Source organism: Thermobia domestica, chromosome 1 (genome assembly GCF_964235325.1).
Source record: "Thermobia domestica chromosome 1, izTheDome1.hap1.1, whole genome shotgun sequence".
In the NCBI taxonomy this organism is placed as follows: domain Eukaryota; kingdom Metazoa; phylum Arthropoda; class Insecta; order Zygentoma; family Lepismatidae; genus Thermobia; species Thermobia domestica.
In genome coordinates this window covers 311,558,539-311,573,318 of record NC_137454.1, presented here as the reverse complement: position 1 = coordinate 311,573,318, position 14,780 = coordinate 311,558,539, and the positions used below count along the sequence as shown (strand labels likewise).

The window sequence follows — 14,780 nt, the reverse complement described above, 5'->3', positions numbered from 1 at the left end:
GAGGAAAATATTAGTAGCGTAGCATGGTATTCTATTTGGGGGAAGTTTATTTTAATGCATTATTCTGAATATTTAATAATTTGTAATATTCTGCAGCATTCTTGAATCATTATTAGGTTATTCTAATGTGTTATTTTGCTTACCTTGGCAAACAGCTTTTCTGAAAACTGGAAAGTATTCAAATCTATAAAATATTTCATTTCCTAGAAACAATTTTCCCCACTTGTAACTAAATCAAGTGATTTCTAGGGCCTGCTCCTTTGTGGAGCACTATGTACTTTGAGCATTTGGTTATGATTAAATCCCATATATCGGAAGAAAGAAATCATTAGCAAACGTTGATCTTCTGATTTAATAAAATCACCCAATGTAAACTCATGTCTCTTGACAGGGATCGGGGATCGGTTCCTTATACACTGTGAATTGCAAGTAATTTGTGAATGCAGGGACATACTGATTTTTATTTGGTATAGGGGTTATTAATTCTCCCCTAATAGTTAGCAAATGTGGATTTGATTATCATTGTCCTGTGATCAATTTCCGGCGGATCAAACATTTCGTATTTATTCACAAGGAACGGACATGAACCTATCATCCTGACATCCGAATCAAACTTAGTCTATTCGATAAACATAACAAAGATGTACATGCGCAAAACATTAGGTACTACAGAGTAAGTCCCTGGGGCCCATTAACCCTGTTACTATTTAAAAATCATAGACTCGCAGTGAAATAGCTATTGCATCAACACTGTTCATTGAAAAGTCATAACTTTTAGTTTATTCTTTTCAGCATGAAACAGGCTTTGCAGAGGTGCTATGTATTGGGCCCCCTAACGTACTTGAACAACAAAAATTGAGAGAATGTCGGGAAAATTCCCTCCAGAAATCCCTCCCAACAACTTTGGGCCCCTCTGGAGTGGCCCCGGGTAAAAGCATACAATCCAAATTACAATCCGGGATAAATACTATAGGAGTTAAGAAATGCGTGTACCAAATTTTGCATCGATAGACCGAATAGATATGACGGAAAAGCGTATATTGGTATACAAGCTTTTCCCTCGTATCTATTAAAAGGCAACTGAGCGCCGTAGAAACGAATTGGATGGGAACGATGCGCTTACCCCATTTTACCCAACTGTGCGTTATCTGTCCGATGGAAATTCCATTTTTTTAAATGTTAATCTCTTTGGTGACAGAGGCTAAGCGGTTAGCGTACGCGCCTTTGGCATATGAGACTCGGGTTCGATTTCCGGAGGAGCTCATGTGGTTCGGATTACACGTTAATCAGTAGGTCCACGTTTCATATAGCCTCGCTAAACTCAACTCAACTCTTTAGTGATAAAGATTTGTTTTTGCATGGGAAAGCGTATATTCATCCTTTTTAAAAAATGTTTTAGCAACATCAGCATAAAAACTGTCCCATTATTATTATTATTTCGTACAGCGTAATGTTATAAAATTTGTATTACACAAAGGAAGCTTGACAGACAGGTTCCTCGTGTTTATAACGCTGCGTTAATAATATGTTCAATGTTATCGCTTATGCAGTCTTGGCATCAGAATGGAATGTTGAAAAGAGAAAGTTGACCCGACCAGCCTCAAGAAGAGAGGCGAACAGCGTTGATAAACACGACTCGTGAAGATATCAACAAGTAAGAGGAACACGGAGGCTGTGCAAAATAAACGAGGATGGGCAGGAGGAAGATTCTTCCAAGGTCGCTTGTCCTCGGCCTCCAAGTGAGGTCACCGTGCCAGTCATGAAAGGTCGCCATAATCCTTTCTCTCGTATGATCTCTTTTTATTATTCACGAGTATTAACAACAACAGTTAAGAAAACAAAAAAGAACCTCAGTACACTCTTAACCTATTAGACAATGAGAAGGATTACGTTAGTATAATTGACATCATATTTCATGTTTAGTATTCATGTATCTAATTCAGTGAGTTACACAAATAGAATTCAATTAATTGTTTATTCTTCCTGTGTCTCAAATTAAGGACAATGTCACTTAATGAATATCAAGTCATATTTCAAGCGTACTGTTTTGTACTACAGGATGCGAATAAATCTCAAAATAATGGTAACAGAACTGCTTTTCCTCACAAAGATGTGCGTATTCCAGTAAATCCCTTCACCAGATTTCTTTAGTTGTAGAGCATGCATCGTAGTTATTAGTGTGTGGGATATGTGCTCGCTGTACATGAAAATTAAATAAAATATTTTTATTCTTTAACCAGTCCCGTAGCCGGAACATTAACTTGTAAGACATGAGGGCCGACGTCTGAGAGAAGCTTCTTGCGAAGGGTTAACTTGAATTAATCTACATTCTTCACTTACTACTACTACTACTACTACTACTACTACTACTACTACTACTACTATTATTATTATTATTATTATTATTATTATTATTATTATTATTATTATTATTATTATTATTATTATTATTATTATTATTATTATTATTATTATTATTATTATATTTCTCTAAACAAACTACTGAAAGTTTCAAGGGGCTGAAGACGTCGCAGCTCCGGTCACCTTTTAGCCATGGACATCACTTCTGTTTCTCAAGGCCAATATATGATTAAATTGAATTAATTCAGTTATCCTGTGCAAAAATGAGCATTTAGAACTGCGTTTCCTATTTTTATTTGCCATGGAAACAATATGCATATTTCTATAAGGAAATACATTATTTGTTTCCTCCTAGTAAAATCTGATTTCCTACTGGGTGCTTCAAGCTCAAAGGTGCCTTCAGAAAAAATCAAATTTGATTATTTTCGAACGTAACTGTGTTCAGATGCGTTGGAAACGTTGACATTTCTTTTTCTGTAAAATCTCTTTTCATGTAGATCATGCTTAACCAAACTGTGCGCCGCGATGCCCTGATGCAGACTTTAAGGGACCATCCATCCAGATAAAGAAGAAACGTTTTGTGTTAAACAAAAGCGACAGGGGATGTGTTCAAAAGATTCATACTCTGCTTTCAACATATTTGCAGCACACATTCAAGCACTTACCATAGCGTGATACCGGTTTGTCTATAGGTCTACTGTCATTGCATTCTGTTACCGCCGATGTATCGAAAACGTCTTTAAGCTCATCTCCGGAGGAGGAAAGTGCTTTCCGGATAGCGAGTGTTTCAAATTCTGGAATAAATGGAAATCAAAATCACTATTTACACTCCGCACCTCATACTGACAGGATTGTCAATTTTGTCGCACGTGTTCAGGACTCACAACTCTATAGACCGTTCATGTTCAAATTTGCACCGTTTTGCTGCTTGGCTCAAGTTGAGTGATTATAAATGTAATATACTGTGTGCTGCAGAAAATATTCCTGCTTTCTGAAAAGCATTTTCCCACTACTGGTAAACTGAAAGACATTTTAAATAGATTGAACGCTGTAGAATACAATGACGATATAGACAAATTGGTATCACGATAAATGGTCGGCAAATATTTTGAAAGATAAAGGTAAGGTATTCAGTTTCTGTACCACATTATCTTCTGAATACATCGTTTTCCCTTTTTGTTTTACACCAACACGTTCCTTTTTTCCTGAATGATCCTCGTATTTTACTGCAATGACAGGTTTAGAAATGTCGCAGATATGATCCCAGTTATTAAGATTTTTCTGTCACAGTAAAGCTTCGCATCAAGAACTTCTTGTGAATTTAAAACATATGTTTTACTTCTTGATGTATTTGTTTTAGATACAATTCTGCTTTGACTTGGGATGCATTCGAAAAATCATGGTACACTAAGCGCATCGTGGATAATAATAATAATAATAATAAAAAGTATGGGAATCACTTATATAGACAAATATAACACCGATTGACTTAGATACGAGACTTGGGAATCTACTTGAATTAAAAGGTAGTGAATTCGAAGAAAGAAAACCACAAATAACCGATGAGCTGATAACACATCACTCAATTCAGAACCGTCTGGCCCTTGATGAGCTGGGATTTGGCTCAATAATCGGTAACGTTGCTCACTAATACAAGAAGAGAGAGAAGTTTCTAGACGAGAAACGATGCGAGATAGAACTCTGTCAAAGCGACGTCATTTAAGGGGACAGGGAGGGCAGTTATTCCCCCTGAGTTTGAGAACCCTATGCTTTTTATTAAATTGAATACTAATAAAAAAACGTGATACTCTTATGTCTATGGGGCTGCGATGGCTCAGTGGTAGAGCATTTACCTCTGGTCCCTGGTTCAATTCAGTTCGCGCCAAATACTTTGTGATGGACAAACACCGTGTGCGTGGGATTTCTCGGGGTTACCTCGTTTCCTTTCACTTTAATCACTCCACCATTGCATCCATTTTTCATCACCACCGTCTCTTTTAACCTAGTCATCATAACCGTGAGACGTGAAACTAAAAAAATTCATTTTATTTTCATTTGCTTATGTCTGTGGTCAATCCCGCTCACCCCCTGGCAAAACCTGAAATGACGCTACTACTCTGTCAATAGAAACGTATATTTTCTGACCGTGAGACGAAACATTTGACTTTTTTTTTTTTTTTTTTTTTTAAAGACGAGACAGCCTCAACTGTTGTCTCGCAGGAAGCTCTAAGTTCAGTTCAGTATAGGTACATGTACCCAGTGTCAACGTAATTGTTAATCTTGTATTATATTTTTAGTACGATGCAAGAAAGAGATTTTTTTTTTAAGTAAATTATATATTATCAGGACCTGAATCATTCCCGCTATATTACACTAAAAGTCAGTTTTTTGATAATCAGAAACCATTATAAAGTAATATAATTTTCTTAATAATAAGGAACTCACTATCAGATAAACATTCTTTAGGCACGATTTGTTTTCTATCAAGACTGACACATGTATTCTTTCATGACAAACTTGCGTGTATACTTACCGAGAAAAGAAACCTTCTCCCTTGTAGTTTTTCGTGTAATTGATGTATTAAAATGTCCTGTCAACAGACACTCTACGAGCCGAATTCACTTCTAATTGAGAGTGCTTGTTTTAAAAGAGCAGGGGGCGGAGCAGAGAAAATTATATCATTAAAAACTTTAAAATGATAGCTTATTATCGTATATTTAACAGTAAGAGTGAGTGCTTGTCAAACACGCTCCAGTAATGTCGTGCTATTAAGGAATGAACTCTTTATTATATTGCCTACATGTTTTTGTTCGTTCTATTAGCCATTAACTGTGATAATGTGGTGGCTATTTTGGAAGATTAACTAAACTGAACTAATAATATTCACAGTCACTCTCAAGATAGGAAATGTACTCTTTTCCGAGTCGTGGGTGTCGAAGTAGGTCTGTCGAGTGTTTTCTCTTACTTTTTTTAAAATTGGTAGATGATAAGTAGTATTCTTTCTTTTTATGATCTTGAACTTCATTCTTAAACTACTTAAAACACTTTGAACAAACTCACCATTTCTCAGGGTTGGCGCCACAGATGTAAATAGGAGTCTGGAATTATGATCATTTCCAAACATTTTCCTGATTACCATAACCAATTTCAACAATTATTTGGTCGGCAGACTTATATATAAATATTTAGGTCAGCGTTTCTCAAACTGTAGTCCACTTACTACAAGTACTTCTTGGGGTCTGCCCTTATGGTTCTCTTAGATTGAACATTAGCTAAATAATAATAATAATAATAATAATAATAATAATAATAATAATAATAATAATAATAATAATAATAATAATAATAATAATAATAATAATAATAAACGAGAGAGAAAAGATGGTTGAGAATCTCAAACAGAGTTTGGAAATTACGTAAAAAGCATCTTTCACTTTGTCTTCCAGGACTAACATTTTATAAAATGTACCCGCGGAAGTTCATGTGGTCGGATCCCACGTTAAGCTGTAGCACAATGGCATAATAATTTGTGGTTTGTAATAAGCTTGTGTGGAACTTTTAATATACCTATTGCAGAGATCTCACCCATCAATTTCTATAATAGTAGATTCATTTCTTCTATATAGTGGATACGGTAACTTCCCTAAAAGCGAATGAATTAGAACCAAATTTGGTCATTTCATTCATTTCCGCTTATCTTCGCCAGCCCCATGAAACCGTCTCGCGATCCCCTATAGGGGTCAAAACCACGCAGGTTGAGAAACCCTGCAATAGGCTAATTGTCATAAATCATACACTTGCTTTCGAAGAGAACGAAGTATTGTGGTCTTTAACATTCTGACTAGTAAATTTGAATCTCACTTGAAAAAAGTTTTTGAGATACGCTAATGAACAACCTTGAAAAATATATAATTCTAACATATAGTGCAACTGAGAAGTGAAATCTGTTACATCGTAAACGAAAAAGGAAAAAAAAAAGTATTTGTTACATAATAGTTGTGCAAAGCTTTGTTCGATTTCCATTATAATCGCCTGCCCCTCCGACCATAGATAGATACCTTTTCTTCTTCTTTTTTCTTTCTTTCTTTAGCAGAATCACCTGCTGTGAGATGGGTCGCAGGTCGCACCTTGCCCGTGTGTGGCGTTCGTCAGCTGACAACGGACGCTAGCTTGCAAGTCAAGTGGAAATAACTTGTTGCGTTTCGCTAAACATTGTTGGCGATGGATAGAAAAAAAAAAAAAAAAAAAAAAAAGACTCACTCCTTCTTTCACCCAAACTATACCTGTTTTTCTTTTTCTTCTTGATCTAAGAAAATCTTTGTCTTCAAGAGACCAGAAGGTGAATTAAAAGTCCAATAACACAAACAAGATGAAGAACATTGTAGGAGAATCATGCAGTGTTGTTGAATTTCTGAAACATCTTTTCAGAACAGAAATAAGACATGGGGGATGTACTTAACATATTGTAAAGTTCAGAGATCTAAAATATTTGCTACTTCCCTCTCCCATTGTCCTTGCATCCATTATATATATAAAATACAAACATATATCATTCCGCATATTGTTAGATATTTGTTTGTTGATGTCCTATTGTGTAGAAATGAGAACTACAATGTTCCACTTGCTGCGTTTATAAATAAAACAAATGTCTTTTACATAAAGTATGTAGACTACTGGTAGGCTAAGAAATTCTGCAGATGCAAATAGGCTAAGAAATAAATGTCATAAGTAGACAAACGAAACAAGCAAGATATGGAACTCAGTTCAAACCAAGAGATTTTTCTGGGGTCTATATACTAAATCATCAGTATAAGAAGCACAGGAAATAAAGTTCAGATAAACAGTGACAACTTTTTAAAAAAAAGCAGATTGTTTTTTATGCCATTGTTGGCTGACTAATCTTTCTTTTCATATTTTATAAAATCTTATTACCGGTACATTGTTGTTAATGTTGTATCTTGTAACAAATCTTACAACATTAGTATCATATAAAGCAGTTTTAGTAGTTTGAGGGAAATTTCCTTAACGTAGGGAAATTTTGTAAATAAAAAATTAGCAAAAAGGGAATTTTTCAATAAAATGTGAAAATCCAGGGAAATTCTTGCAGTGATTGATTGACCAATACAAATGCTTAATTCTTTTTTGTCCTTCAGAGACAAATCAATACAACAGGAACAGTTTGCGTGTATGTGTGTGTGTGTGTGTGTGTGTGTGTGTGATCAAAATAGGATAAATTGCACCCATTGTTAACAGAGTGTATTTTTTGTTTTAAAAAAGTGAAGGAAAAAGTAAATGCATAAAACAAATGTGGTTGGCACTTTCTTTAATACAGCTAAATTAATATTATCAAATAATTTCTGTCACAGGTATTGGACACCCAACAAACTAGGGAAAATTTGATAAGAAAAGGGAAAATTCAGAGTAAGCTGAGGGAAATTTTGTTAAGGAAACCTACGAACACTGATATAAAGGAGTTCAAAGATTATCCATATTCCAATCGATAAATCTAATTAAGCTGAACAAAATGATATGGGTGAATGGGAATCGTCACGCCTAGTTCTCAAGAAGAAAAACAAGTTCTTTTATAAACACAAAAATTTAAAACCACGCTACCTGTTAAGATGAAACTTAAACTGAAATCTAGATACAGTATATACCCTCATCAAATGTTCGTTTTAATACTAGGAAGAGATATAGCTCAAAATTATAATTAAGTCTTAAACTTTGGTTTTTGTTCAAGTATAAGACTATCCAAAGTTAAGACATAAATCAATCGATCCAGACAATGTTTCAGGGTGAATTCTCATGCGTAGTTTTCGGGAAAATTAAGAAAAACGAACTTTTATGATGTATGACGTTTCTTGCCACCTAATAGTGATACAGGTACTGCGAACAGTGGCACAGTGTTTCTAACAGTGGTACAGATACTTCTAACAGTGACACAGATACTTCTAACAGTGACACAGATACTTCTAACAGTGACACAGATACTCCTAACAGTGACAAAGATACTCCTAATACAGACAATGCTCCTAACAGTGATACAGCTGTTCCTAATAGTGACATAGTTACTTCTAACAGTGACAAGATACTCTTAACAGTGATACATACACTCCTAACAGTAACACAAATACTCCTAACAGTGGCACAGTGATTCTAAGTGGCACATATGCTCTTAACGATGACAAAGATACTCCTAGCAGTGACACAGATACTTCTAACAGTGATAAAGATACTTATAATAGTGACACATATACTCCTAACAGTGACAGAGATACTCGCTAACAGTGACACAGATACTGCTAACACTGTCAGAGATACTCGCTAACAGTGGCACAGATACTGCTAACAGTGACACAGATACTTATAATAGTGACAAGATACTCCTAACAGTGACGCAGTGCTCCTAATAGTGGTACAGATATTCCTAACAGTGGTGCAGTGATTCTAACTGACACAGATGTTCTTAACAATAACACAGATACTCTTATCAATGACACAGATACTCTTATCAATGACACAGATACTCTTAAAAATACACAAATACTCCTAACAAGGACGAATATGGTACTTGTAAATTATTTCCTTTGAATGTCTTATTTGGGAGCCCTGATCTACTTTTAGACTTCAGTACATTTGCTGCAATGAAATTGTTGCCGAAAGAGAATACGGTATTAGCAAATATTAGTCAATCTTCTTAGCAGGACAGGACTCAACAAAGATCCCTTAGTGATCATATACTATTGCATGAGTCTTACTGCTGGTTCAGTCATTTCCTCCCTCTGTAATCGTATAAGGGGGGAAAAGAACAAAATATAGGTCTGTAGTTGTCTGAAAGACATTTCGAAAAGAAGAAACGACAATCATTCGCAAAACGCTCCCATCATTGTTTCCAAGAAGGTAAGTCCCAAAGCACATGATTATGCCATTACAAACATTTATAGGATTCCTCGAGGCTTTTGTAGATTTGTACTTTTCCTGCAATCAAGGTTGCAGCCTCAGGTGGTTCCCAGGATACAAGCGACCGCAGCGCTCGAGTTTTATGTCTTTCAACTCCTCCTCCAAACATTGGCTGATGGGCTCCCTCTATATTGCTGGAAGATCGGACAAAAATATATAAAACATTTTTAAGGGTTATTTTCTCGGGGAAGTTGTTTTCTTTTTTTTAAAGTTCATTACAAGCAACTAAAAACTCTAAGATGGTAACCTTACGAATAACCCTCCTAGAGGTTATTTTCTTGCGTTGAATAGTTCTTGACCTTCCACTCCACCAGATGATTTTAATTTCTGCAAGTGTTTAATTTGAAAAACGAAAAAAAAAAAAAAAAAGATTGATAATTGGTCTTTTCCAGTGGGTTTTATTCCCTTGTAACCCACTAGTGGAACGATTAATAGGCATACTTCTTGTTTTGCAATTTAAACGAATTCACATACTTATTGCTGGGAAGTTTTGTTAAAAAAAAAAAAAAAATAGTTAATGGGGTTGAATTATAGGCCTATGCCTTCATCAAGTAAAAGTGTTTCTTGTATTCGTACATATCTTAGCTTGTTTTATGTTGAATATATTTTTGAGTTTAACCATTGGGGACACGGTGCTGGAGCCCTTATCTCTGATGCGTGGAGTCGGGTTCGATCCCCGGTCAAGTAAATTTGGTGGAAAACGTCGTGTTCATGGGTTGCCTCACGGTACTGTCATTTCCTTCTACAGTCTCATTCCACCAAGTCTTCCATCATCAATGACTTGTTTTATCATCGTGTCTTTTAAACTGAAAGCCATAATCGTAAAACGTTAAACTGAAAGATATAATTTCGTTTCATTTCAATTTAACCGTTGTGCTTCAATTTCATTTCATTATTTTTCTAATGGGTGTCAGTTCCCTACAGATGAAAACTTTTTTAAAAAAATCGAATTTAAATGTTTTATTTATTTTTCTTTTACATCATTTTTTCTTTAAAAAAATCCCATGCTTTCTAATTATTATTATTAGGGGTATAGGTATTCTGCCTTTCGACAGGTCCTGGGACTAATGAGATTTAAATAAAAATTAGATTTGGGCCTGGAAATGTTTCTTCCACTGTTGTCGATCTTCAGCTTCCTCTTTTAACTCCCAATATTTTCTCATATCTTTCAAATCATCGATCAGCTGTGTTCTTCTTCCTATTCCTCGCTTCCCTTCCATCTTTCCTTCTATGGCTAAAGATGCGCACGTGACGAGTCGAGACAGAATTTTCCTGACAAAATTCGAGTCGCGACACAGCTCTTTCAATAGAAAAATATACATTTTTCGAGTCGAGACATCACTTTTACAGCACATTTTCGAGACGAGACAGTCTCAAATCTTGTACCCTATCTATGGCGGTGTGAAGAAGACAATTTCTTCTCAAGATGTGTCCAATCCAATTGGCCTTTCTATGAAGGATGGTGGCTAGAAGTGTCCTCTTCTCTCCTATCCGTTTTAAAACATCTTCGTTTGTTGCTCTCTCTGTCCATTTTATCTTCTCCAACAGCACATTTCGAAGCTGTCCAAATATTTCTTCTCTAACTTCCGTAATGTCCAAGTCTCTGAACCACACAGTCCAATGCTCCATATATAGTACTTGACCAACTTCTTCTTAAGTCCAATATTGAGCCTGCTAGTTAAGAGTGACCTTTTCTTGTTGAATGCTTCTTTAGCTGGGCAATTCTTTACCTGATCTCTTTGGTGCAGTAAGCGTCTCTCGTCAAAATACTTCCCAGATACTTGAAATTATCGATCTCTTCAAGCTCTCTTTGTTCTACTCTGATCCGTAAGGGCGTGTTTCCACGGGATATTCTCATGACTTTCGACTTCTGTTTCAGGGGAAAGAACTGTAAATTATTATCGGCAACGAATGGCAGGCATTTTAGCTCCATAAAGTTCGCTTTTCGATTTTGTCCAAAACTACGCATCAGAATTTACTCTCAAGAATTTTATTTTCTTCAACTGAACGTCATCTATCAATTGATTTACTTCTAATCTTTTGCATATTATAGTTAATCAAACATTAGATTGATCAAAATTTTTTATAGTATAGGGTTAAGAGTTGTTCATAATTTTCGGCTATAGAATTAAGAATTGATCATAATTTTGGGCTACATCTCATTAATCATATTGTCGTCTTGATTGTGTTCAAAGGGAAGCCATGATCAGTACATCCTTTAGTTTCTTAATAGTGAAAGGGTTATCGTACAGCATAAATTTTTAGGTTTACAAAAAAATCGTTTTTCTCGTAAACTACGCATGAGGATTTTCAGTCGTCCATATCAGTTTGTTCAGTTCAGTGAGTTCTATTGATTGATATCTTTGGACATCTTTTTAACGTTGATAATATTGTAAAATTTCTTTCGTTGACGTCGCGATAACTCAGGGGGTAGAGCGCTCACTTCTGGCGCGTGGACTCCCTGGTTTGTTCCTAACTCTCGTCAAATCGGTTGTGTGGTGGACAAACAAGGTGTGCAGGCGCGCACCTAGAAATTTGGGTTGCGGAGTGTCCGAAGTTTAAGGGGAGAGGTCCACCACTATGTCTAGGTAGTAGAACTGGTAATAACCTACATTCGATAAAGCAATAAGTAATTTTAAAGTACTGCTACCTATATTCTCAGCAAAAATAATAAAATTAAATTGTTTTTATTAGAAATGAAAGAGTACAGATGTAATGTAAGATCATATTTTTAAGGTAACGTTTCTCTCGTGGAGCAATCCTAGTTTTCTTAAGAAAGTATAGAAACATTGGTAGAGTTACAAAGTTTAGGAGGGGGTCCAGTCCAGACCCAGTAGATCACTCCTGTGGATGTTCATAGGTTTTCTCGGAGTTCTCCCGTTTCCTCCTACTTCCTTTATTCCTCTATTTTATTCATCATCATCTCCCTTAAAAGGTGGGACGTTAAACTAAACTAAAAGAAAAAGGTTTTATTTCGTTAATGAAAATAATAATATAACACAACATGGAAAAGTTTACTTTTTTGCTACGATTTCGTTCAATGCTTTGCTGACTGTTGAAAAACGAAAAAAAAAAAAAAAAAAAAAACACACACACACACACCAAATCTACATATTGCATGCGTTTGCTGTGCGTAACGTACACGCTATACGTGTATATTTTAAGTTTTTCTCTTCCATTATATATGTTCAATATTTCCTTTCCATTTCTACCCAAGCTTACTTTGTGACCTGTTTTTTACACTGAACTAGAAAATTATCCGTATTTGCCTATATATAATAACACCCTTTGTGGTATTTCCTTCCTTCGGCAATGGCGATTCAGCAATTCGAACATAAACCTCAGGAACGTGAGAGATACGAACGGCAAAACACGAAAACGCCACATATTTTTAACAGTGTGGCGATTGCTCTTACCCTCCAAAAGAAACAAAAATAATAATAAGAAGAAAAAACAAATCCATCATTTCTCGTCACTAGATCACCGGGTACAATAACCATTTAGACTTTGTGGAACAGTCGTTAAGAAACCATTATGTCGATCCACCCCCGACGATAGAAGGAAAATAAGAAGAACCACTCGAAGAAAGATGATTTTGATACGAAAAACTTTTTCTTACCTGTCTGTCTCTTCTCTTCCTTGTAACCATTAGTACGGAATGCCATCGGCTACATGACCTATAACTTATCACATTGCCTTTTTTTTTCTTTTCTTTCCTATAATAATAATAGTTCCTTTTCCGACCTTGCCTCAAGCCTAGGCAACACCAACTAACATGGCTTTTTATGTATGTGGCTTATGAGTTTACATCCAGGGCTTTCTGTACAATACCAATTTCTTTGTGCTTGCTTTACCCGTAGGGCCCTATTTAATAGCTTCGTTTAAAATGGCAGGTTTAAGGTTACTGTGCCCACTCCCTTGTCCGAGCACTTCGCCTTTTCGCCACCAGATGCTTATTTTTTCTTTTAGCAGTCACTGCTGGCGCCTCTACTGGGAAGAACTGAAAGATCGTACCGCTCAGTTTAAATGTGTCCAGGATATCCACAATTGAAGTGGGCGGGGAGAGGAATCCAACAGTTTTTTTTTTTCCTTCGTGCACCTGCGGTCAGTCAGAGTCTATTTATACAAGCCGTGTTGTTCAGCCGCAGGGCAAAATCTCAGCCATTGGGTGATATCAATAAAAATAAGTAACTACTCCTGAGAAGTCCTGCTTGAGAATCGGAGTAACTACACCTGGAGTAATCTCCTCCCTCAATTTCGTATCAATAAAAGAAGCCACTACTCAGGTCTAATCTGCTCCAGATTTATGAACGTTTACTCGCGCTTCCTCTGCACGTAGCACTGAGTCGTATCAATAAAAGAAGTAGTTACTCATTTCTCCCATCTATTGGGCGGTCATTTCGGTGTGGGTAACTTTTGGCGCAGTATCCTAAACGCCATGGAAGGGACAAGTAGCAACGACAGTTTCAATTAAAGTGCATTTGTGGATATTATAAAAGTTCCAGTGGTACTTTCAAAGTCACAATTACCAGAAAGTAAACGAAGGAAAGCCGAAGCAATTACAGTGAAATGCAATGCAACGAAATATCAAATACATCTACAAATGAGACACAAATCCAAAAGAGAATCTTTAATATCCGAGCGAGCATTTAAAAAATAATAATAATAATAATTTGAAAAAGAAAACGGGCAACAAGAAAGTAATACCGAAACCACGGGTACGAACCTCTTGAAACTAATGGCTGTTGATTGGAATCCAGCAATATAAAGATTAACACGACAAGTGCATATCACGTGTTGTCCAAGGTCTTATCCAAGATTGTTTGGCTTTAAGAACGAAATCAGACACTTGGTCCCTTTGTTTCCTTTTTTAAATAGTCCAGCCAGTCACGTCGTAAAGCACGTCCATCTGATTGCGTTTTTCACACCATACATGTCCTCTTTCACCTTAGCATAAAAAAATATACATTCTCATGTATACACCCTTCCTATCAGCGTTGAGTTGAGTTGATTTTGAGTTTAATGTCCTTTTCAGTAGCGAAGCTATATGAGACGGGACCCACTGATTAACTTGGAATCCGAACCATATGAGCTCCCGCCGGGAATCGAATGCGGGTCTCTCATGCCAAAGGCATGTACGCTATCCGCTTAGCCACGAAGGAGTTCTTCCTATTAGCGTATTCGTCTCCAAAATACTAGGTTTCTTTATTGTCACGTGTTTATAGTCGAGTGCTCCGATAGCACCCGGAAATGTATATTGTTCTTGCCACTCTGCCTTTTGCTGTTTGAATATTACACACACCTTCGGAAACAATCAATTTTCAGATTTCGCAATAATCGCATCCATTACACTTGTAGCAGTCATAGACACAGTATTTTGAGCCACAACTGAATCCCCTGACATTCAGACCTGGAATCCCGTATCACTCACGTAAAGCAAGAAAACCCGCATCTTTTCA

At 36.3% G+C, this 14,780-nt stretch overlaps 1 protein-coding gene and 1 long non-coding RNA gene across 2 annotated transcripts in view; one reads left to right on the top strand and one right to left on the bottom strand.

The window, feature by feature from the left end:
* Positions 1-13,446, bottom strand: part of LOC145662258 (uncharacterized) — a 227,004-nt gene extending 213,558 nt beyond the window's left edge. The window contains exon 1 of the long non-coding RNA XR_014127021.1: positions 12,941-13,446. This is a non-coding gene — a long non-coding RNA (uncharacterized LOC145662258). The remainder of the gene's footprint in view (positions 1-12,940) is intronic.
* LOC145662249 (calcium-activated chloride channel regulator 2-like) overlaps positions 1-14,780 on the top strand; it is a 148,760-nt gene that overhangs the window by 81,173 nt on the left and 52,807 nt on the right. The gene's annotated exons all lie outside the window — the stretch shown is intronic.